The sequence below is a fragment of the Camelus ferus genome, chromosome 35 (genome assembly GCF_009834535.1).
Source record: "Camelus ferus isolate YT-003-E chromosome 35, BCGSAC_Cfer_1.0, whole genome shotgun sequence".
In the NCBI taxonomy this organism is placed as follows: domain Eukaryota; kingdom Metazoa; phylum Chordata; class Mammalia; order Artiodactyla; family Camelidae; genus Camelus; species Camelus ferus.
This window is the reverse complement of record NC_045730.1, coordinates 17,560,051-17,585,483: the sequence shown is the minus strand read 5'-3', so window position 1 is coordinate 17,585,483 and position 25,433 is coordinate 17,560,051. Positions and strand designations below refer to the sequence as shown.

The following is a 25,433-nucleotide window of genomic DNA, read 5'->3' as shown; positions in this document are numbered from 1 at the left end:
GCACATCCAGTGTTTCAGAAATGCCCTTGACCACAAAATCATTGACTGGCTGCTGAGGTTTGACAGTGGACGACAGGCCATTATCCCTAAGTCAGACAAGACTCCCACTAGGGTCCCTTCCCCGCTAGTCCTGGGTCTTGCATCAGGAAGACACTGCACACTCAAACACTTCAGAATAAACTCACAGGAATCTCAGGCAATCAAGGACCTCACAGCTCATCTGCCTGGACCACTCATTTTTATAAATAAGGACTTTGACACCCAGAAGAGGGAGATGAATTCTCTAAATAAGGCTGAGTTCAAATTGGAAACCAGGTTTTCGAATGTTGTCCTGCAGGGACAAGGAGGCACGTAGGCAGCAGGGGACGGGATGCAGCCTTGGGGCAGTGATGGCCTCCGACACATCCCACACGTGGTGGCCTCGAGCATGAACACATCAGAGCAGAGCATTGGTCATGCTTCTGAGGCTGAACACACTGAGCAGGTAACATAAAGATCGGTCCCAAGGGGGACCACCAAGAAGAGGCGGCTGCGGCAGGGGTGGGCAACTGACTCTGATCTTTAGGAACAAGCCCAGTGCAGCGATGCCAAGAGAAGCCACAAATCCAGATTGTTTAATGTAAAATCTCCCAATTTCTTAAACTGGCACCCTATTCAAAATATTTTTTAGAAAACATGTCTGCAGATATGATCCAGCCCTCAAGCCTCCAGTTTTCAACTTCTATCCTAAAGCAGTTAATAATGGATCTTTCTTTTGTTTTTTCAGGCAACCATTCATACACTGCTGGGTTGCTCTATCCATTCAGTGACTCAGTGAGTGTCAACTGTATTCAGCTTGATAAGGTGAGTACAACACAAAGATTCAGATATTGGGAATATCAGGAAAACCAGAAGAATGAGCTCACCACATTGCTTATTTTGATAAAGAGGTGATCAACCTTTTGGAAGGATTTACCCTGCAAGGAGAGAGTGCTGAGGAGTAAAGCTGTACCACAGCAGGAGAGTGGGAAGTTTGAGGACAGCACTGTTAGACTGTCCTGGCTGGAGTCCAGGGAAAATATTAAAAGGGTAAACAAAGGCAGTCACAGTGGGAATGGAAAGGAGAGGAGATTCAAGAAATTGTTAAGACCTGGCTTCAATATGTGATGCTTCAGAGGGTGACACTGCCTTCACCACTAGCCTTCACAAGGCCGGCCTCTATCCTGAGGGCTGAGGCCAGAGTGAACCTTCTCCAGGGACCACACCCACTATGTCAGACACATTCATCCAGCAAACACTTCCTGAGCCCTTGATATATGCAAGACCCTCATCTTAGTTCGGGCTGCTACAACAAAGTACCACACGCTAGGTGAATTAAACAACAAACACTTCTTTCTCACAGTTCTGGAAGTTGGCAAGTCCAAGATCAAAGTGCCAGTAGACTCAGTGTCTGGTGAGGGCCCTTTTTCTGGTTCATAGATGGCTGTCTTCTCAGTAGAAGGAAAGGAAGGAAGGAAGAAAATGAAGGAAGGGAGGGAGGGAGAAAGGAAGGAAGGACTCTATAGGGCTTACCTCAACTCCCCAGTAGGACATGGAAGCCTTCCATACACCCTCTCCCTTGGGCTTACTGGGGTCCCAGAGGCATATATATCAGGGATAGTGTCCTCACGGAGCAGCTGGACAGTGATGGCAGCCAGGTGAACAGTTATCAAGCACACCTGGGGAAGGTGGGACTATGTCCCTTCACATGAAGGATATGGAGACCAGACAGCCAACTTGTGAGGGTGATGAGGGCTGGTGGGTTCTCCTGACGGACACCCTGAGCAAGACAGATACTTGTGAAAATATTTTTTTCTAACTCATCAAAAAAAAAAAAATGATAAACAATTGCATTACCCCTTTTAATGGAATCTAAAAGGGAAAAAAGTAAAGTGAAAATAAAACTCACAAATCCAATGTTCATACCCTGCTCCACCAAGGATCTGAAGGTGAAGATGAGAACACCTCATTTTCCTTTAACAATCCTCTGACCCCCGGGTGTGCATTTATTACTTTATTTTTCAATTTATTAAGCACCCACTATGTACAAGTCACAGTGCTTGGTGCCAGAAATGCCAATATGAAAAGACACAGTCTCTCCTCACCAGGGGTCTGTGTGCACACATAAATTGAAAATTTTTAGGTTTGCTGATGGGGAGCAGGGTGCACACAGGGAAAAAGTATCTATGTCTGCCTAAGAATTCAGGAAGATTCTCTACACAAAGATTCATTCTCCATCCCATTATTTTTGAGCAGAAATTGCTTTCTTTAGCTTAGGTTCAACCTATGTGGCTATCACATGTCCCCCTGGGTAATCTAAATTTGGCCACTATTAAAAATGAGCTGCCTTGAGTGCACAGAAATAGTCCATGTCCACCTCTTTTCTCTACTTCTTCTCCATCTCCACCCCATGCCCTTTAGTGAAACAAGTGTGAGCAGGGTCCATCCTACACACAAAGGAAACTAAAACCAGGTATCAAGTGTATTTCCCAGTTATCTCATTGCTTTGATTCATTCAAACTTTAATTCCAAGTAAGTGACCAACCACTTTGATTTTCTCAAGACTGAGGGGTTTCCCAAGATTTAAGACATTCAGTTTTAAAACTGAGACAGTCCTAGGCAAAGGAAGACCTTGATCACCCCAGGTCAGTTGGGCAGGTGTGGGTTCTGGCCATCTTGAGGCTCAGGCCAGCTTTTTGTAAGGAAGCTCCCCTGAACTCATGATTTCAACAGTCATCATCTCAAATCACTGCTTTATCAAGTCAGGTTCTCGGCAACAAGAGGACAAAATAGAGATCTTGTCTGAATTTCCTTGACCCCCTTGTACCATTTTTAATTATAGCCAAAGTGAAAAATAAATAAATCAATAAAACCCCTCCAAGCCAGGTTCCAACTTAATTCTAAACCTAACCAGACCTGACTAAATCTCTCAAAGGATAATAATTAAAATAGAGGAATGGACATATCCTTAGACCGGGGGTTGAAGGCAAGGAGAGCAAACATTCCCAGTTACTGCCTGGACAACCTCCACCAAAAGGGCCTTTGGGATATAATACAGCAGGTATCTTAAGACCAGACCAGGGGCCACCTCCTTTATGCAAAGTCCCTTGGGATTGTCTATTGTTTTAAATTAAATGTGAAATTATGCCCATGGATCCTACTGCTTTGATGTCTTAAAAGCCAACCATTAGAAAATACTGATTGCCTGGGTGGGAGTGAAAGGTCCTTTGACCAGAAGAAAAATAGCTCAATGCTGGGTGTGGGGTGTGACTCTTGCTTCCAGCCACTGGCCGCCCTTGTCTAGAACAGGTCTGTATCATCCAGTGAGCTGTCCCAGGAGGGAAGTCACATTTCCTCAGATTTCTTGAGGTTACTAAGGAGGTCCAAGTATAGAGCTCTCAGCAAATCTTCAGGACAGTCTCTGTCATTTCACATTCTCTGACTCTGAAACTCCTATGGAGAAAGACATTGCTGTGTGAGCAAAGGGGAGGGGAGAAAACTGAAGCCCTGCTCACAAACCAGTTTATCTCATTACAGCGTCATTTCCCTTCTTGCTTCCCACAGCTAGGTGGTTACTGGAGACTGCAAGTCAGGGCAACTGGAGACACGAAAGCTTGCCACGAGGAGCATGGAAAACTCTAAACTTCAGAAGGGCACTAAAGGGGGATCATTTCAGCACAGAAGTAAAACAGGAGGAGGAGACCCAAGTCTTAGTGAGTCTATGTGAGTCTATGCCCGGACAGAAAGAGGAGCTGAGGTGAAAAGAGATCAGAGGTTGAAAGCAGACCCCACCTGCAACACACACAGACACACACACACACCTGCATTCTGAATGCTCCGCTCAGAAACATCTAAATACCCATTACAGAAAAATATATTTGCATTGTTGAATAAGGGGAAAAGGTCACAGCTTGGTGGTCTTTCCAAGCCTTCTGCTCCCTGCAAAATGATAGCCACCCATAAGGCATGCGGTACAAACACGCTCCCTGCCAGGCAGCCCGCCATGAGGGGAGGGGCATTTGCAGAGAGAGGCCCCTGCCTGGTGCAGGGACTAATTAGGTAACATGGTGCTCGACGCTTCTGTGGTGTGGGTTGGCTTGTGTATGGATTTTCCACTTGATCTTTAATTTTTTTCTCTTCACATTCTCCACCCTGCACTAAAATTACTCTCCAGAATAGCATTTATCTTTCCTATTGCTGCTTCACAGCCTGTCCCCATAGAGGATTTTCAGGAAGGACTAGCTAGTACCTGTAAAAATATCCACTGACTTTTACAAGTGGAACATGACAAGAAAATCCTATTTTCTGTCCTCCTCCTTGTCCTTACCGGCTACCTGCTCAACTCGTAAACTGAGGAAAAGGATTTCATCCTTTTTCTCACTTTTTCTTTCTTCTACTTTTTTTTTCCTGTTTGGGGAAAATTTATTTCAAGAAGTTTTACTTTCAGGAACTGTAGCTGATTTCCAGAAACAGATGAGAAAACTCATTGCAAGACATCCCTGCCTGTCTTGTGTTAAGATATCACTATGTGTGTGTACATGTGTGTGTCAAAGAACTATTTCCCACCAAGTTTTTTTTAACTTTTTTTATAATTAAAAAAATAAAAAATTCATAATGGAGTATTTGGAAATATTAAAATAGAAAAAAATTTTTCACCAAGCTAAAAGCCAGAAGCCACCAAATATTAATATTTCTACATATTTTTCCATTATCCTACTTCCTGAGTTATTGTTTTCATATACTGTTTTAGATTTCTGTAGAGGTTCATCAACTCACTTCAAATATTTCTTTCCCTGAAAACCTTTTCTAAGCTTCTTCTAGCCCCAGGGTTGCCTTCTCCTCATGATCACACCTATCATATCAAACAATATTCTATGTGTACACATTTGTGTCATTCACTAGACTAAGAGCATTCTGTCTGGCTCATCTTGGTTACTCCAGGATCTAGCACACAGCAATAATTTTAGCAATCAAAGCAAATATTTGTTCACACAGTATCTGTGTCGCCGGCAGCTCCCGGAGACTGAGTATACACCAGTGAACCAAGGAAGTGGACATGAGGGGAGCCGGCCATGGGCTGGGTGTGATGCAAAAGGGTGAGGACCGGGCAAGAGGAGGGTTTGAAGAATGGCCAGAGCAGACCATGCAGGGCTGTGTGAGCTGTATGATGGGGAACCACTGAAGGTTTCAGGCAGGCATCACAGTTTCCCTGGATGCTCTGTAGGCATAGATCAGAGCTGCTTTCCCCAAGTGGAAGTAGGGGACCACTCCCAGAGCCAAGTGTAGCCTGGACTATGGGGAGAGAAGAAGGGCTGGGGCTAAGTGGCCAGGCTCAAGATAAGCTTTGGAGATGGGCTAAATGGGAACATCTGACAAACTGACTCAGGGTAGGAAAAAAGAAGAGATGAGTAGGTTGTCCAGGTTTCTGGATGGAGCAACTGGGCAGGTGAAGATGTGATTTACTGAGATGGGGAAGACAGGAAGCCATAGACTGAAGTGGCAAGAATGAAGAGTTCATTCCAGGACACATTAAATTTGAGATGCTTGTGAAACAGCGACATGGGAATGTGGAGTAGGCAGCTGAATGCAAGAGTCTGCAGTGCAGAAAAGTGGTCCGGGCTGAGGCTGTAAATTCAGGAACCACCAGCAAATAAATGTTATTTAAAGCTGTGGGTCAAGCTGAGACCACCCACTGAGAGTGGCAGGAAAGACAAGGGCACAGGAACAGGGCAGAGAGGGCTTGGTAGATGGCGAGGAATCAGGAGGCAGCCCTGGCAAGGTGGTGAGAGTTGCAGAGGGAGGAGCCCGATGAGGACAGAAACTCAGCCCTGGGTGTGCAAAGAGAAGGTCACTGCCTCCCTCGGGCAGGGCTACTGCAGTCAAACAGCAGAGGGGGATGCCTGACCGGTGTGCAGAAGAGCTGAGGCAGGAAGACACCTCCTGAAGAATGAAACAGATATGGAAGGGCAGCTGGAGATCCTTGAAAGGCCCAAGGAGAGCATGAAGAATGTTTGCCGGCTGATGGGAGTCATCCAGAAGAAAGGGAGGGCTTGACGAGGTTGAAGATAGAGGGGAGGTTCAAGGCAGCGGTCCTTGAGAAGGTGCGGGGGAGTGTCCAGAGCATAAGCAGAGGGGTTCACCTTGAATGGGGAAGGGACAGTTTGAGAACTGCACCTGGAGGAAAGGAAGAGGAGAAAGGAATGCTGGATGAGAGGTCTGGTAGGAAGTAGAGAGCATTCCCATTTCTCAGAGAAGTGAGAAGCGAGCCTGTCAGCTGAGTGTGAAGGGGGAACATTGGGCACGCATGTTCCAGGAGCACAAGGAGCAGCCTAACCCAGCTGTGGGGAGGCACAAAGTCTGAACTCAGCAGGGGAAGAAGAGTGAAACCTGGCTGTGAAGAGCAGAGCAGGAAAGAAGCCAGCCAGGCATGGGAGGGCTGGGTGCTGAGAGTGTGCTGGCTGGCCTGAGTATGGATGGGGAAGTAGTGAGCAGCGGGGCTGGAGAGGTAAGCTGGGGCTCTGTATGCTCTGTAAAGAATTCTGACTTTATCCCGAAGGTGACAGGGAGATTCTGGAGCAGGTTAACAGGGAAGTGACATAATCAGACTAGAGTCCTAGAGAAGATTCTGGGTGGGCATGGATAGCAGCTTTGCTCGGGGTTGGGGGCCTAAGGAGGCAGTGGAAAAAGACCAGAGTGAAAGAGACAAGGCCAGGGGTGACATGATGATCAAGATGGGGGGTGATGCAGGCCTGGCATGAGCAGTGGTGGTGATGGACAGAAGTGGACAGATTTAAGAAATACTTAAAAGGAGAGGCCAACAGACTTGGAATCAAAAATGTACCTACTTAAAATTTTCTTAAACAAGCATTATTTGATTTTAAAATGCCAGATATGATCAAATTATTATTAAATTTAGTGTCCTCTCAAGTCTGACAGTAAAAGCAGGCATCTCTATAAACGGCCTGGCTGAGCTGTCTTCACGCTCCTCACCCTCCACTGCCATGCACAGTGCAGGGTGCATAGCTTTGGTTACGTGATTTCTTCTAGCCAACTTAAGCTCCCCAGGGGGAGGGACGTGCCAGCTCCAGCCCACCCCTACAGGAGGCACTGACTGGTAGTGTTCACAATCCCTGGTGACCGACCAATCAGGTCACATGTGAGAGTAAAACTTCAGTGGTACCATATGTGTGGAGTGGTACACATCACCGCACACTATCATTCTGTATCACATGATCCTGTCTCCCCAGAAAGATGGGCAGAACAGGACTGATTATTTCAGTGTTATAAAGATACTGAAAGCTTAGAAAGGCAGAGTAAATTTCCTAATTTCCCAAATCCAGGGAAAAGGGAGGGACCCAAAACAGAGCCCAGGGTCTTTTTGACTGGGGACCTCATTTAGCCTTATATGTTGCAAGGAGCCAGTTTTCATTTTAGAGCCCTACCCTTTTAATGTCTTCCCCTTACAGTGAAAATATCTGACTCTGTGAATTCTCAGCACATCTGTTCTTGCTTAAGAGCTCTCCAACCGTTCAGCTAGAAAGGCCTCCAGACCTCAGTGGCTCCTGGCCTGCACCCACACCATCAGAAAGCATTTATTCAGTGTCTTCCTATGCCTTTTACTATCTTCCAAAGGAAAGAATTTATTTTCAGCAGATGAACTGGCCATTTTCCCTGACTTACCCACTAGGTTGGGTAAATCAGGGGATTACTGTGTAATTTTCACAGAATAATTTTCATCCATGGCCTCCAAATCCAGCATCACTCATGCAAACAGCTCACCCAAGAAGAAATGACAAGTCCTGCCTTTCAAGCTAGCATTAGGTTAATAGGATCATGGAAACACCAGGCCTCAAAGACCTTCTCTTATCTTGAGTCTCTCCTGCTTTCATTGGCAAATAATCATTTTGACATCCCTCTATTTCCTTGTTTCCCCTTCCTACTTCCTTTGTGAGAGTTGGAAGGGAAAGGTTGGAAGGAGTCAGATTTGAGAAGGCAAAGAGTCAAAGAAGTAAAAAGAAGCAGGGGGCCAAAAGATGGAGGCCTGGAAAAAGGGGGAATTTAACCCATTATATCAGCTGTGATAGCATTTACAACTGAGGAAGAATAACTCCATAGGCAAGAGCTTTTGAAATTAAATGTTCTGAAAACAGACTGGAGAAGATTGTTTTTTTTTAATTATGATATTTTTCAGAAAGAATGGCTTTAACAAGATGAAAATGGCAGCAATGGAGGTTCACAGATGGTGGGAGGTTCCACTCTAGAGAATCCTAGGGGGCAAAAGCAGGTAGAATCAACAGAGGGAAGCCCCAGTCTGAGGTCACGTGTCACAGAGCACAGAGCAAGCTGGCCTGGAGGCCCAGGGCAGGAGAAGCCACGGCCGTGAGCAGGACCACAAGAGGGACCAAGAGCAGGTGAGGCAGAGAGCAGGATCTTAATGCACATTGTTCATCATCTCTTTTCATTGTTCAAATCATTTTAAATGTACCTCTTTTCACTCTAATTGACACATTGACTGTCCACTGTGGAGCGGGTGCCCCTGAGGAAACACAGCTGTCACCCAGATTTGAGTGATCATTAAGTAGATCTCCCCATATCCACCCCATGATTTTGTTATTGCACCCTACTTATTTTCTTTATTAAACTTAAGAAAATTTTCAGCCTCACGGAACACAAGACCAAAACTCAAAGCAGCATAACCAATAAGGAAATGTCTTAACTCAATAGCATGCTTCCCAGCATCTCCAGAACTGGTTCACTCAAAGATCACAGCAGCCTCAAGGACACAGCTCCCTGGGTCTCCCTCTCTGCCATCCATGTCATGTTGGCTTCCCTCAGCCTAGGCCCCCTCACTATTCCAGGTGGCAGCCACAAAGGTCCTGGGGTCACCTGTTGACACAACCACCTTCCAGTACCAGAAGGTCTAGGTCCTCCTCTATGTCTCTTTTTAAGAACCATTCCCAAGAGCCCCCTATAGCAGTCAAGGTTTGGATAGGGAAGAGCTGGTACTCTCACAGAATTTAATTGAAGTGAATTTGACAGAGGGACCATTTAAAGACCTTGAGCAGAAGTGTTAAGGGGACAGACCAATGAAAGATGGTGAAGTGCCAAGGATTAGTAACAGCAGGAAGCTATTACTACTTCTGGTCCTTAAGGGACAAGAGGAAATGAAATCAAGAGAGCTGTTGCAAAGGAAGAGGTTGTCAGACAGGCCCTGTGCCTCAGAGGAATTAAGCTGCTGGCAGGATCACTGCCAGGAGGACAGGGGTCAGGAGGGAGAGTGGTAAATACTCTTAGCTCCTAGCAGTGCCCCCATTAGCCAAACTCGGTGGGAAGCCGGCAGGCAGGGAAGCCTTTGTGGGGCAATCCTTAGGGGCCAGAAAGGCCATGAAAAACAGAGAATGGTTCTGGATGGAGAGACGCAAGTGGAAAATGATCAGCACAGCCTTCAAGACCCCTCTTCATGTACATTGTTATCCAGAATAAGATCATGTGCCTGTCCTTAAACCAATCACTCTCAAGGGCATGGACTCAGAACCCTAGACTGGTCAATATTTAACAATGACTCACATGGGAGAGCGGGAGACTCCCAAACAAAACTGGAGTTCTTCCAGTGAGGAAGGAGGACACAGTATCTGCTACAATAGGTATTTCTAGAAAAAATGTAAGTTTGATGATCTTTTTTTTTGACTACTCTAACCTGGCCAAAAAAAAAAAAAAAGGAACCATTATAAGCTAGTGTTCAAAATATTTTTTGTGTGTGGAAATTTACTAGTCCATGAAATCTAAAAGTTTTGGGACAGCTTCTACATACTTATTAAAACAAAAGACTATTTAGTGTCATTAGGATTTGGGGATTGAGAGTTAAAAGAGGTCTGCAGCCTAAAGGCTGGGTAATACAGATCCACCTTAGACCCTAGACGGTAAGGTCACCAACTGAAACAGCCCTCCATGGAATGTTCTCCTGGCACTTTGTCTACTGGAGTTTTAAGTGGCTCACAGAGTGGTGATTCTTGAGAAGACTGTAACATTTCCTCTCCTGCTCTGAAATAGGCCACAACACACAAATCCAATCTAATCCTCACCCAATGCACCGATTATTACAATAGCCAAAAGGCAAAGAGAACAGTTTAGCATGGAATAAAAGCACTCCGATTGCGACCTCCTTATTGAAAGGACAAACCAGGAAAGGAAGTGTGTGCACTGCAGTCACCCAGAAGCCAGACCTAGAAGGAGCATCACCTGACAGTCTCAACAGTGACTTATCATTTCATCCAATGACAGCTGACAGAACAATGAAGACTTTTGCCTTCTCTACCCAAGGTGCAGATGGCACAGCTGTGAGCAAACACTGTGAATAAATTTCTGTGAAACTTCCAGCTGACTTTCAGACAGTTCTGATGTGAAGAATAAGAGAATGTTACACTGAACAAAATCCAAATAATTTAGAAATAAACATTTATTGAATTTCTACAATGTATTAGTCTGTTTGGGCTGCTATAACAAAACTATCACAGACTGACTGGCTTATAATCAACATAAATTTATTTCTCACAGTTCCAGAGGCTGGGAAGTCCAAGATCAAGGCACTGGCAGGTTCAGTGTCTGGTAAGAGTCTTCCTCCTGGTTCATAGATGGCCATCTTCTTGCTGTGTCCTCATATCAAGGCAGAAGTGGGGAGGGAGTCTTCTGGGGCCTCTTTCATAAGGACACTAATCCCATTCCTGACAACTTTGCCTTCATGACCTAATCAGCCTTCTCTAGGCTCCACCTTCAAGTACCATCACATTGGGGGTTAAATTTTAGCACTAATTTTTGGGGAGGCAGTGCAAATATTCTGTCTGTGGCAGACAGCATCAGGAAACAGGAACAAAAAGACAATAAAGGATGCTAGAGGTCTGGGTTAGCAGGAAGATAAAGGAGCAGGTACCTACAAACAGCCTGGTATGAATGAGGTTCCCTTATAGATATTCTCATAGATCTGTTCTAGCTACAGGACAAAGGGCGGCTAACCCTTCAGGGCAAGAGAAGAATTAGCAAGTTTTGGACTCAGCACTCTGACTACTTGTAGTATAATTATTTGTTAACTTAAATAAACTCCTTAATTCTGACAGCAAATAACTATTAATACTCACAAAAAAGCCAAATTATTCCCTCAATCTGCAAATGGAAGATGGTGATTTGGGGGCATATTCTCATTTATTCACACACACCTGGGATGGTAACAAAGGCAGGGTAATCTGACTGAAGTTGTATGGAACAGCAGAAATTGGTGAACTTGCCAGTTGCTTCTCTCACACGCAGGCATTATGCTCCCACCAGGTACGTGTCTTATTACACTTGCACAAATAAGGTCACGGATAAGAAAGTGTTATGACAATGACCAAACAAAGAGAAATCATTTGAAGGCAGTTAGAATAGGCCTTTAGGAGGAAATAGGTCTTAAGAAGGAATCTGAAGATCAAGAGATATTGGTAAATCAAGGACAGCTGGCAAGCAGTCTGGTAATCTTTAGTATCAGAGAAGATGGGGAAGGGATGTTGAAGATGTTGGCCTGGGAGGAATAGAAGGTCTGAGAAAACTTGTTAATAAGGAGAAAAGAAGGGGAATGACAGCTAAAGATGCAATAAATCTCAAAGTCCATGTGCTATAGTCTGAACGTCTGTGTCCCCCCAAATTCACATGTTGAAATCCTAATGCCCAGTGTGACTGGTTTTCAGAGGTGGGGCCTTTGGGAGGTGATTAGGACATGAGGGTGGAGCCCTCATGAATGGGATTGGTGCCCTTATAGAAGAGACTCCAGAGAGCCCCCTTGCCCCTTCCACCATGTGAGGACACAACGAGGGGTCTGCAGCCCAGAAGAGGATCTTCACCCCACCATGCTGGCACCCTGATCTTGGATGTCCAGATGCCAGACTGTGAGAAATAAATTCCTGGTATTTATAAGCCACCCAGTTTGTGGAATTTTGTTACAGCAGCCTGAACATCCTAAGACACCACAGCTTGAAGATTTGAAGGAAAAAATGGGTGATGGGAAGCCAATGAAAGGATCTGAAATAAAAGATTACGTTCTTTGTATAAAAGTTATTTGGGAAATAGAGTTCATCTAGTAAGTGTCTGAGTGAAGAAACAGAAGGGCTATCCTCTCCTGCTCTTGTCTCGAGCACTGTAAGGAGCCACATGACGTCTTCTGGGAGCTACTGTCAAGGACTTTGAATATAGGAAAAAATGATAGCCACTTGTAATGCCAATATCTGAATCCACTGAAGATTATATCCATGGTGTCACAAACCGTAGTAGGAAATCAGAAAGGCAAGAGAGGGTCAAAGTGGAAGGCAGAGAGTTTATTCACCATCATCTTTAAGTCTGGGTGACAATCAAACATCCAAGAGGAAGTAGCTCAGCCACAGAAGGTACTTAATCTAAATGTGAGACCAGTTTGGTTTTGTTTCCTCTGAATTTAGCTGCTTCAAAAATATAAAAAGCAAATTCCATAATAAGCAAGAAAAGTCTGTGTGCAGTTCACAGAACACTAACCCAACTCTGGGTAAAGGAAGTGGAGGAGTGCTTACATTTCAAACAAAAATTTTGCATCTGCAATTAACTTAGATTTATATTCAATTTAGTTTTCCTGTTCAACTTCCAGAATATTTTAACTGTAAAAGCCCCTGAATAAAAAATAAATAAAAACTTGTAATGAGAAAATCTGGTACTACTTTGTGAATCAACTTTTTAAATGGGCAAAAACATTTCCATGTGTTAGCATGACTCTGCTAGCCACTTATGCATCCTACTGCTTCATCTATGGGTAAACAGACTACAGTGAGCTGACTAAAGCATTGTGTTGATGGGTCGGTCCCCAGGAAAGCAGACAGTGAGGCTGAGTTAGAAGGGCAAGAGATTGGGAGTTGGGGTGATGTCTGTGAAAAACATCCAAGGAGGAATGAAGATGGCCAGTGGTTCAGCTCTACCCTTTGTATCTGTCTGTGTCCTAATCTCCTTTTCTTATAAGGACACCAGTCATAATGGATTAAGCCCACCCTAATGACCTCATTTCAACTTAACTATCCTCCTTAAAGACCCCATCTCCAAATACAATCACATTTCAAAGCACTGGGGGTTAGAACTTCAAAGTATGAAATTGGTGGGGGGCACAATTCAGCCCACAGTAATAACTAAATGGGGTTAATTAAGTAATTTCAGAGACACAAAAGAAGAATAAGCCCAATGAAGGAAACTATGATGGAAAATTAAGAAATCAGAGTAGAACTGAGAGACCATGGTCACAAAAGCCAAGAGAGAAGAAAGGTTGAAGAAGGAGGAAGTGTTACACAGTGCTGCAGAGAATTTATGTAAGATGAAGTGTCAGGTGCCCTTCCACCAGAGGAAGATGCTATTCCTGGAACTAGGATGTTGCCCTCTGCATCCCTGAGCTGTATAACTGTCAGATGACCTCTTCTGTGAAACACTAGCTAGGATGATCCTGTGCAACTGGAAATCATAACTGGGGAAAGAGAATACCTCAGTGTCTCAGAGTTCTGAAAATGTCTAATAAATTTCACTGAATAGAGGCAGGCTTAATCCTTTCCAGAGTATCTTTCAATCCACTTTTTAAATCCAAAAGACCTCACTCTTACTTAATATTTTGAGGTTAAGGGTTTACTCCAGTAGTAAAATATGCCAGATCAGATTCTGAGCTCAGGAACTCAGAGTGAAAACATTTCTTGAGAGATATTCTACTCATAACATTAGTTATGGCAAGACACAGTTTGCTATACAAAAGGAAGATGCTGTTAAGAAGCCAAGAATTATCATTGTGCCGTGTCTCCATTCCCTTTGTAGTCCTCAAAAACCTTGTGAAGTTGTGAGTCTATAGAAAGTAAACCATGTTCACTCAAGGGGGAATGTAAAAATAAAACCATTTACCCTTATCCTGATGGGAAATGTGAATTTTTAAAATGTTCTAATGTTATTTTTGCAAGTCAGTATATAAGCATTACTGGAAAGTCCAATATTGCCTGAGTTTTATAGCTCCCAGCTTTTAGGAAGACATTTAGATCAGAAAACAGTTTTATCTAATCCTTTGAGTTAACACAGGTTTTGATAACATTGACTGAATGTATGGATTAGAAGTTAGAAGTATTGCTATTATTGATCCTTTTCTGATATATACTTTTCCTCAATAATTCATCAATTCCTGACAAAACAATTAAAACTGAGCATTTATGGAGAGCTCACCTTGTTGCAGACAGTGGGCTAAGTGCTTTATATTTGCATCCAGGCCCTTTCTACCTGCCTCTCAAGAAACCTCACCCTTCACCCCACATCCCAGTGACTAGAAAGCTCTCCCGTCTATCACACACCAGACCTGGAGATGATAGAGGGTCCCTCCTCAATCTCCTTCCACTTCCAGATCCTTCTCCCTCCCTTCTACTTTAAATCACATCATTGCCCCTCATTATTCCCCACCTTTTCCAGCAATATCAGTTCCTGGCTCATTGGTGCCCTCTCTACCATACCTCCTGCCTTCTCTTAGCATGTCCAATACAAGGGTAATAATCCTTCCTGTGCCCCACCCTTCCATTCCACTGAACTTCTACCCTCCCATCACCTTGACTTCCTTCTTCACATAAACAGCCGCTGATTTCCACAGGACACACCCACATCTCGTCATGACCAGTTATTATGGTGCTTTGCCCCTCCGGACTTCTAAGTACTGGAGAGTCCCCAGGCTCAGTAATCGGTCCTCTTTTTGTCTCTGTCTCTACATGCTCCCTGGAGATCTCATCCAAGTTCATGGCCAGAAATACCATCCACATGCCGATGATGCCCAAATGAGTATCTCCAGTCCTGTCCTCTATCCTGAACTCCAGAACTGGACATCCAGTAGTCTACTCATCTTTTTCACTTGATTATATAATACATGTCTCAAACTCACACGTCCACAACTGAGCTGGCTTCCCCCACCAAGCTTGCTCAGCCACAACATTTCCCATATTAGTGGACAGCAATTCCATCCTTCTGGCTACTCTAGTCTAAAACTGAAGTCTCCTTGGACTCACCCTTGACTCCTCTTTCTCTCACGCCCTATATCCAATCTATCAGGAATTTCCATTGTCTCTTTCTTCAAAATATACCTGGAGTCATCAAGAAAGCAATGAAAACAGAAGTCTGCACTTGAAACATTATTACATAAATCTAAGATTAAAATATGTAATCTGTTCTGCCAACTCTGTTTCCATACTGAAATGGCTTGTGTACTTTTTCCTGCACGATCATCATCATCTTGTCAGGCCACTTCTCAAAACTGGAAACATCAGAAACTCAACGCTTAAGTTTTCAATCTAATTATCTGTCACTCACTCAGTTTTCAGTGTGGGCTACAGGCAGCAACACATGGCTATGAAGGATTATTCACTAGATTAAATACACTATATAGTAAATAAACACTCAACACCTTTAGCAATAGGAACAAGAAAGTCATTTTAATCTCATTTTGGCCAATAGCTTCCTAACTGTCCTCTATTTTCCTCCCAGTGGTCCACAAGGACCAGACATTGGCAAAGCCCAGAGCAGGTCAGCAGCAGAGCCTAGAACCTGAACTTAGCACCCTTCCCAATGTGTGTCTATGCTGTGATGAGGGCAATAAATCAGGCACAACAAGAGACATCTTGGCCCTTGCTTAGTCCTGTGCCATGAAGGCTGTAAAAGTCGGGCTTTCCATCCTATTCCTCAGCCATTCTTTTTGTCATTTTATTCTACTTATCTATTAACAAATAACCAATTTGGGAACATTTCATGATCGTGGTTGAGAAAACTCTGGAGTGTTAAGGAATTGGCTGGGTGTTTTGATAACTTTTCACAGCATGTTTGGCCATACTGCATAATTTACTTCATAAACATCCCAATGTGAACTTAATTAAGTCTGGTGAGAAGCAACAACACTCTCAAGAAATAAGAGAACAGCAACCAACATGGTTCTTGGCTCTTGCAAAAATTAGATTTAGACTACTATAAATATACTCCACTGTGCATACTGCCAAATACTATATTTCAGTGTTTGTTCATAAAACATAATTTGAAATACATGTCAGATGATAAACAGCCTTTTTGTAAAAGGAAGTTATTATCTGTGATAAAAGCAGTTGTTGACATTAGAAATGTGGATGTGAGGATCCAGATGGGAAATTTAATAAAAAGAAAACAAATGTGGCAGGGAAAAGGGGGGTTAACAATATGGCAAAGCAAAGCCAGATCTGGCTGCAAATATCTGCCTACAGGCAAAACCTGGACTCCTACCTTTCAGATGTGCCATCAGGGGCCACAAGAAGCAAAACATGGCCTCAGATTTAGAAAAGGAAAATAGACTATTCAATGTATCACTGCTTGCTTAGCAGGAATCCTGTGAGTAGACATAGGTACCTGTTAATTCTGAAGCACCACTTCTTTTGGTGTCTAATGTTAATTGCCTGTGGATTTCCACTTTGCCAGCCTTCCTCATCCCACATCCTCCAGCAGGCCCAACCCAGTAGTCTGATGAACTGGCTTTAATTATAATCCCCAAAGATTTGCAGATATGAGACCACACTGTAGGAACTGTATTTCAACATGTTTTCCTAGGCTCAGCTAATCTGTTAAATGTTAGCTTCTTTAAATAAAACCCACTGGAAAGTTCTCCCCTCTCCACATCCGTGCAGTTTCCTCCTGGAAGTGATTAGCACGGATCACCAGGATCCTGTGAGACTCCCAGCGTGTCTTCCAGATGCGCACCATAGCAAGCCATCACAGTGGATGCAGCCACTGGTGTTGATGCTGTTTGGAGCTCATGTTTTTAGTACTTCCTGTAAGACAGTTGTGTTTTTCAGCTAGTGTTTCACCCCAGGCTGTCTGTAGCAGGGTTTTTTCCTTAATGTCCAAAAGAATTCCATGCCTACACAAGTAACTGAAAATTCATAGGTTTTCCAAAAGGGGTTTGTGGGGTACCAATTAAAATTTGTCACTGGACTCCAAGGGTTTACTTAAGTTTGGCTTTTAAGTTAGAGATTTGTTCTAAAACCCAGAAAGGATATACTAAAAGCATCAAAGGAGAGTCAAGTTTTCTGATGTATTTTTAGTACAGGTGCAACCCTTTCAAGATGGAAGCTTTTGATAGTTCTCCAAACTTCAGCATAATTTAGCAAACCACTCAATGATAACGCCCTTTCAGGTTTGAGAATTCCTATCACTCAAGACAACCCGTAATCTTGAGTACCACAGAGCCCCTGTCTTTTCCTTCTCTTCCTAAGTAAATTGCTGGAAGATTCAAATTATAATAGAACTAATGCGCATGAAAACTGTGGGTGGTGTGGAAACGTTTGGCCCTGCCTCAAGCCCACAAAAACTCCAGAAGGAAGGCAGCACCCAAGGGTGTGCATATGACATCACAGAAAAGGACAGACCTTGAGATCCTGAATGATTTCCTATGTTTCCTGTGTGTTCCATAGCACAGAAATGTTTCTAGTAAGATGATTCTCAATAAGAATCAAACACTTCTTCAAGTCTTGCCATGAATGTATTTGAAAACAATAGCCACATGAATAGAAATCAGATCTGGAAAGATCTACCCAGGTTGATTTAAGGGCATCCAAGCTAGGGAGTTTAAGAAAGTTTAGACCTTTCAACATTTTCTAAGCAGTATTAGGCAGCACCCAATTGCTAATTGAGACCCACAGCAGGGGGATGGAGGTCCTGCATTGAAACTCTCAGACTTAGGGGCCATTTTCAGCCTCTGAGTGAAAATCCAGAGCTGGATCTTTGGGTGGTAACTGCCTCCCAATCCTCTCTGCTGATGTGGGTTGGCAGCCCCACAGAGCAAGCACACATGGAGCCAGCTAGTTAAATTTTGGCCAAATAGTAACCTTAAAGAGGGCACTTTCAGGATCTGGGTATGAACATGTAATTATTTCTTTTAAAGATTTCAAACCTGCAGGATATTGAATAAACAGGTAGTTAAGAAGGTTGGGGAAAAGCCAATCTGAATGCGAACCTCAACTTCAGAGACACTCAATACATTCATTTGTGAGAATGCTGTGCTCGCTGTGATACAAAACAAGATGGTTATGTACAGAGACTACTAGTCTTTCATTTTAATTCTAATTATTTGCAACTTTTCTTATTGCAACAGGAATACATGAACGTAATATAAAATCTTAGGATATATATATGCAAAAAGGAGAAAATTGGTGTCATCTCTGATCTTAGCCCACAGAGGTAACCAATGTTAGAATTCTGGTGTATGTCACTCATTCCTTTACTCCTTTGTTACTCAGTTCTTTATTTAGCACCAATTAAGGGCCAGGACTACATATATCCTTTCTGTTCTTTATCTATAGATAAATATGCATATATTTAAAACATGGAAATATTTTCTACATAGGACTTTAAGCTGATATATACTAATATATTAAGAACATTTTATATCACCTACTGTATACCATATTAATAGCTATATAATATTCCATTAAATGTATTGATGGACCATTATTTAAACAAACTATGATTGCTAAGCATATGCCTTTTATGTAATTAAAAGTACTGTGCTAAATGGAAGCTGTACACACATCTATGACGGTTTCATGATCGTAAGTTCTTATAGGTAAGCTTACTATATCAAAGAACACGTTTTTTAAAGGATTTTCCAAACTTATTACCAAATTATCCAATACTTATATTTTATATTCCCACCAACAGTATGTGATTTCTGTTCCAAAAATTGATCCTTTTTTCAAATTTTATCAATTTGCTAGGTAAAAATGACACATCATTTTGACCTGCACTGTTTTCAATTATTAGGGAAATTGAGCTTTTTCTCATTTGGCTAGCTTGTTCCTTCAATCAACAATAAAAGGCACTTATTGAGTACCTATTATGTTACAGATCAGTTCTAGGCTCTGGGGAAGATTAGTGCTTTGCAAATCATGTGAAGAATAATGAAATACTAGGAGACATAACACAAAGCAAATAAGACTTAGAAGGGACAGTCATTTCAAGAGCTACAGTATGAAAAGGAAATTGGATCAGATGCATTTTTTCTTCTTGTAATCTTTTTAAACTTTTTGTTTTGTACATATACTACATACAACAAAATACATACAAGTTAACATTTTAAAGAACTATAATTTGAAAATAAATGAACCAAATGCCCACACACCTATCACCCTGCTTAAGAAACAAACACAGCTGACTACCCTGAAGCCCTCCTATGATGCCTCCACCTGCCCCTCCTTCCTTCCAAGAGGTTAGCTGCTGCATCTTATATAAGCCACTCCTTGATTTCCTTTCTAAATTTTCCCAGATGTGAGGGTATCCCTGAATAACATACTGTTGAGTTTCGCCTGGCTTTGAATTGTGTGTAAGTTCTTCCGCAAATTAGTATTTTGTTTGTTTTGTTCTATTTGGCTTTTGCATACACTGTGTTTTTACCTGATCTGTGTTGACTACAGGTTCATCATTTCCACTGATCTAAAGTCTTCCATTGCATAACGCACCCCAATATGCATATCCATCATGCTGTCAGTGGACACAGAGATTTAGGGCATTTTCTCTTCAGAGCTGCCACAAGCAATACAGCTGTGAATAATCCTCCACGTGCCTCCCAATCAAACAGTGCGAGAGATCCCCTAGGATATCGCTTAGATCTGCCCACATGAAATGATCATTTTTGAACGTTAAAAGTGGTTGAGTGATTAGCTTGTAGGATATACATGTGTTAGACCTAACTCCTAATAAATTGTTTCCTAAATTGGTTTCATCAACTCACTCAGGAACAGCAGTGTTTGAAAGCTCCTTTTGTTCCAAACAACACTTGCTATCATGAGACACTTTAATTGGGGCCAGTGGAGGGTGTACAGTGACATCTCATTGCCGACTGTCCTGATAACTAGTGAGGCCAAGCACTTTTCACGTGTTCAATAGTTCCTCATTCCTCTTCTGTGTCTTCCCTCTTCATAGTTTCTGTCTCTGTTTTAAGTGGGGTATTCATCGTTTCCCTATTAATTTGTAAGCATTTGTACTTATCTTCAGAATACTAATCCTTTGCCAGGCATGTGTTGAAATATCCCAGATTGTGACTTGCTTTTTCACTCTCTCACTGGTGCTTTTTGAAGGCCAGAGGGTCTTAATTGTACTGTGGTTTAATTTATCCACTTTTCCTTTATGGTTCCTGCCTTTTGTACTTGATTAAGAAATCCTGCTCTAGTCCCAAAGTCGTAAAGATATTCTTCTATGTTTTCTTCTAAGTATGTTAAAGTTTTGCCTTTCACATTTTGGATTTTAATCCACCTTGCCCTCTGGCTTCAGGATTGTCATTTGAATCTGGACTATGAGATAGCTTTTATGATTTTCCCATATACATAACAGACCCCAGCACCACTTGTCCAATAACCCATCATTTCCATGTGGACCTGCAATTGTGAGCTCTGCTATTTATGAGATTTCTGTTTTACAGGCATATTTCTGGGTTCTCTATTCTATTCCTCTGGTCTCATTGTGCTGATTGTGTCTTAACTGCTAAAACTTTATAAAAAGACTTGTTATCTTATAGAGTTATATGTTCTGCCTGGATCTTCTTAAGACTGCCTTGGTTATTTTCATCAATTTACCCTTCTATTTAAATTTTAGAATCTGCTAGTCAAGTCCCACAAAAAATATCCTGTTGGAATTTTTATTAAATTGCTTTCAGTCTCTAATCAGAGATCGAGAATTGACAGAATTTGCGTCAATTGAGAATTTAATAATCAGTGGTAGAGAACTGACATGTTTGTGATAAGTCTTCCTACCATGAATATGGTTCTTTCTCCATTTACTTAGTTTCCTTTATTGTGGTTGAATACAACTGTATGTGTCTACATTAAAGGACCTGCAGGGCATTTGTTAAATGTGTGCTGGGCATTCTCCCTTTGCCCTCGAATGTGCCCTTCACCATTCCCATCATGCCCTGTGCCCAGGAGATGAACTCTGTAGATGCTACATCAGGAAGTCCCTGCATCCTGACTCCCAAGAGGGATGGAAATAAGCAATGGCCAGGAGATCACAGGAAGAGAGTAAGACTAGGCGTTGTCCTCCTGCCCCCTCTCTTCAGGCAACTGGTCAGCAGGGCTGTGCTCTTCTACTGAAACACTCACCTCCCACTTTCAGTAGTTGCCTAAAGCTGCAGCTCCCCCTCCAGATTCTGTTAGCCACTCCCCACGCTCACCCACCGAAGATCTGAGGGTCCTCTGGTGTTACTTACCCTGGGGGTTTGACCATCTTTGTTGGCGTCCCTTCACCCAGCCTGCATCTTTCTAGTCATCAAACTCTACCTTGAGGATGCTACCTATTCCCTATGGAGACTGTGACTAGATACAACAGTGTATGTGTGTGTGTGTGTGTGTGTGTGTCTGTGATTTCTCATTATTTGTAGATTCTTTTGCTTTTTCTATATGGAAAATCACATTGTCTGCAAATAGTCATATTTTGTTTTTCCACTTGTTTTACTGCACTTGCTTGTACTCCAGAGCAATGTTAATTAGCAGTGCTAAGAGTAGCCACTCCTGTTTCATCCCTAATGTTAAAGGCACTGCTTTCCATAAATTTTCCACTAAACCTAGCTTGCTAAGGTTTTATCATGAATGGTTGATGAATTTCATCAAATGTTTATCTGAATCTTCTGTGATCACAAGGTTTTCCTCCTTTAAATGCTGATTTACATAACACATTTTATAATATTAAATCAATCACTCCAGAAATAAATGCTATTTGGTCATTGCTGGCTCTAGTTAGCAAATACTTTATTTCAGATTCTTGCCTTTAGATTCATGGATCAGACTGGTCTGAGGCTTTCCTTCCCACTAAATGTCCTTGTCCATGTCTGGAATCAAGACTATATTAGCTTCATGGGTGAGAAGTGTTCTCTCTTTTCCCATTCTTTTGTATTTTTCACATTCTTTAAAATGGAGATTTGGGGGATTAGACCCAAGGAAGACCTGGTGCACACCAGGCATGCACTCTTACCACTTCTTCAAAAGAGCTTGTGTGAACTTCGAACTGTCTGTACCTTGAATATATACTAGAAACAACTTGTGAAAACATCTGGGACTGGTGTTTAGTGGAAAGATTTTTAACTACTGACTCAAATTCTTTACAATTATAGGATCTTCCAGGTGTTTATTACTTCTTAAATCAGCTTTAATAATTTAAACTTTTCTAGGAATTCTTCAACTTCACAGATGTTTTTAAATATTTGACATGAACTTGATCATAATACTCCTTTAAAACTTAATCTCTGCTCATCAGTATTTATGACCTTTATTCATCCTGATATTGTTTGTGATTTCTCTCTTTTTTGGATCTGTCAAAAGTTTGAGCAGATTTGCCTTTGATAATTTTGTGGGTTTGTTTTTTATTTTATTTATTCCTACTCATTTCTTTACTTTCCTTCTACTGTTTTTGGGTTTATTCAGTTATTTCTTCTTTTCTAGCTTCTAAAGATGGACACACAGCTAATTTCTTGCCAGTCTTTCTTCTTTCCCAATATAAGCATTTAAAGCTACAAATGTCACTCTAAGATCTACTTTAGCCATGTCTACCAAGTTTTCATAGTCTTCCTATGTTCATTATCATTCAACTTCAACTATTTTGTTTCCATAATGATATTTTCTTTGAACCATAGGCCTTTTTTTTGTTGTTAACTTCCAAATAGATGCGGTTCCTTTTTAAGTTTATCTTTTTGCTGTTAATTTCAATTTTAGAGGGATTGCGGCTAGGGACTTTGAAATGTGTAAGCTTGATTTATGACCATTAAGTAATAAATTTTTTAACTGGTGCTTAAAAAACTGATTTCCAGTGGCTAGGTGCTATTCATACACATACACATCTGAACACATACAGACATGTGTACACATATGTGTATGTATTTGTCTCAGTGGGTGAATGTAATTGTGCTATTCAAATCATCAATGTCCTTGATGTTCTTACTGCATCTATCAATTGCTGAAGGTAAAACATTATCTTTATACTTTAAAACATTATCAAACATCTTCTTAAAGCAGTCAATTTTGGCTTCAGATATGATTAGGTGCCTACAAATTTAGAATCAGAGCTCCCTGTTTCACTGAAACTTCCACCAGTATGTTGAAACTCTCTAATAAATTATTTTTGCCCTTAAGGCTAGTTTGTCCTGATGTAGTCCCATCCACCTGACCACTGAGGACTCCAGCATACCGACCTAGTTAAGTAATAAAATGAACTCCAAGCCATTTATCAGGTAGACAGACTCTACAGCTTGATCACAATCTATCCACCATCTCTGAAGGGTGAAATGCCACTTCTCTTTCAGCTTTCCCCTTACCTCCACGCTCTATAATTTGCTTTTTTCTTTATCTCTCCATGACTTAAGTGCCTCTTAGATTAAGTCGTTCAGACACAGGCTAATCACTGGCCAGCTCAAGACCCAAAATAAACCTCTTGAAGCCACATGTAGTTCTGTGATCTTAGTTGAAACACTACCAAAAAGCCTTTTTCACTCAACATATTTTCAGGCCAGCGAAAGACAAAGAAATGTAAAAACTTCTCCAAAATGTCAACAGGACAGATGACGTGGGTTCTTTCCATTCTGTAATCTTGAAAATCACACCTACCTGACCTTGAGGGGAAAACCTGTCCCCATGGACTTATAAACCCCCTGCAGTCTCTTCCTCAGGGGTATGAAATGTGATGCTGCCAGGCCTCCAGGAAGAATCCAAAAGAGAGAAAGATAACTGATCTCTGAACAGAAATGGACTTTCTGGCCACATGTGGCAAAACAGAAATTGGCCTTTTGGGGTTGAGGGTGAGGCTGACTCTTAGCTTGTGTTGCCCCCTCATAAGAGGGAGGAGGAGGAGAGGAAAAGGATGGAGAAGAAGAAGGACATTTGCTAAAGCAGAAAAATTTAAGTCAAATTCATCTCAACTCCTTTCAGAACGTTTTTTTCAATGATGCCCTGTTTTCCCCACCATCCATCCCTCACCCAGATAAGCGTAGCAATAGCGGTCCTCGTTCTCGTCAGAGGTTCTCAGTATGTGCTTTTTCCTCCACAAAGAGGCCTCCTGCCCCTCCCTCTAAATTCTGCACTCAGGGTGACATCTATTTCTTTAATTGTCTTCATGGCACATCACTTCTAGAATCAGTCCTATTTATTCTTTTGAAAAATTTGATTATTTGTCCCATCAGCAAGGAGACACTCCATGTGATTGGGGACCTCTTTGAGTCCCAGAGCCTGGCTTTTGTAGTCACTAAATAAATTACTGTCCAAACAGCCAATGAATGGATGGATGAACCCATCCACCCAGCCCAGCTGACTGCCTGAATGGACAGACACCCAGTCATAATAGCTTTTGGTGAGTAAAGGAACCACAGTGCCACTGTTGTTTTGTATTTTTCTTTTTCATTCTCAAACAAAACTATGAAGTTATAACCTAGAAAAACAGAACCAAAAGAATCTATCCCATCTATCTGTTCCATTAAAGGAGCATCCTCTCCCTCCCTTGAAAAATGGTGACTTTAAGGAGGAAACCTTAGCATTCTTGCTTAAGGAAAGCATTTGGATGGGTTGAAATTTGGGTGATGCTGACAGGGACTCCTCAGGAAAAAAAAATTACACACTCTGCCTATGGTTTAAAATCAAAGCAAACTTAGAATCAAACATTTTCTTATTCTGTACAATGTGTGTTTAAGAAGATACAGCCAAAGAAATGGAATTGACATGAAGACATTTCATTTCTCTTGCATCAACTTAGCTTGCTGTCTGCGAATTTCAGATAAAACAGTCTGGGCTTTCAGATCTTGTGGCTTATGGGGAAGGGGGAATGGAAGTAGAGTCAAAGGCTAATGGTGGAGAGAAAGAGAAAACAGAGAATCGAGAGAGAAGGAAAGAGGAAGAAAGAGAAAGCTAGAAGTAGATGCAGAGACTCCGATGGAGCGACGGAGCGAGTATGCTAAGGAATGTGCTCCTGACCAGCCTGGGGAGGCAAGGGGAAGACACCCGATACCTTCGAGGTTTGTCTGTCTCTCTTTTTAAGTCCTGGGAAGAACAGATAAGGAGGTAAGAGGGAAGCTGGAAGAGGAGAGGATGAAGGAAGTTGTAAAACATTTCAAATACATTAGGCCATCAGCAATTCTGAGGTTTTATCTATGAGACTACACCCTCTCAGCATCCAGATCAGTCTCTGAAAAAGGGTTCTGTCCGGCCTGACAGGTCACATGTCACCCTGCAGTGGGAGGTGTCACAGGTACTTAACTGACTCACCCAAATGGTACAGAATGCAAGAGTAGTTGAGTCCTAAAAGGGAGGAATAATCTGGATCGGACAGAAGAGCCAGAGCTATTCGCTGCACAGGTCTTCATTCTGACACAACGAAGTTTT

At 42.1% G+C, this 25,433-nt stretch overlaps 2 long non-coding RNA genes across 3 annotated transcripts in view; one reads left to right on the top strand and one right to left on the bottom strand.

Moving 5' to 3' along the window:
- Positions 1–348: 348 nt before the first annotated feature.
- Positions 349–25,433, top strand: part of LOC116661621 — a 39,913-nt gene continuing 14,828 nt past the window's right edge. The window contains exons 1-3 of one of the 2 annotated variants that reach the window (XR_004317573.1): positions 349–484; positions 767–843; positions 3,583–3,741. This is a non-coding gene — a long non-coding RNA (uncharacterized LOC116661621). The remainder of the gene's footprint in view (positions 485–766; positions 844–3,582; positions 3,742–25,433) is intronic. The other variant, XR_004317572.1, reaches the window with a different exon arrangement.
- Positions 14,922–25,433, bottom strand: part of LOC116661623 — a 37,654-nt gene continuing 27,142 nt past the window's right edge. The window contains exon 3 of the long non-coding RNA XR_004317577.1: positions 14,922–25,349. This is a non-coding gene — a long non-coding RNA (uncharacterized LOC116661623). The remainder of the gene's footprint in view (positions 25,350–25,433) is intronic.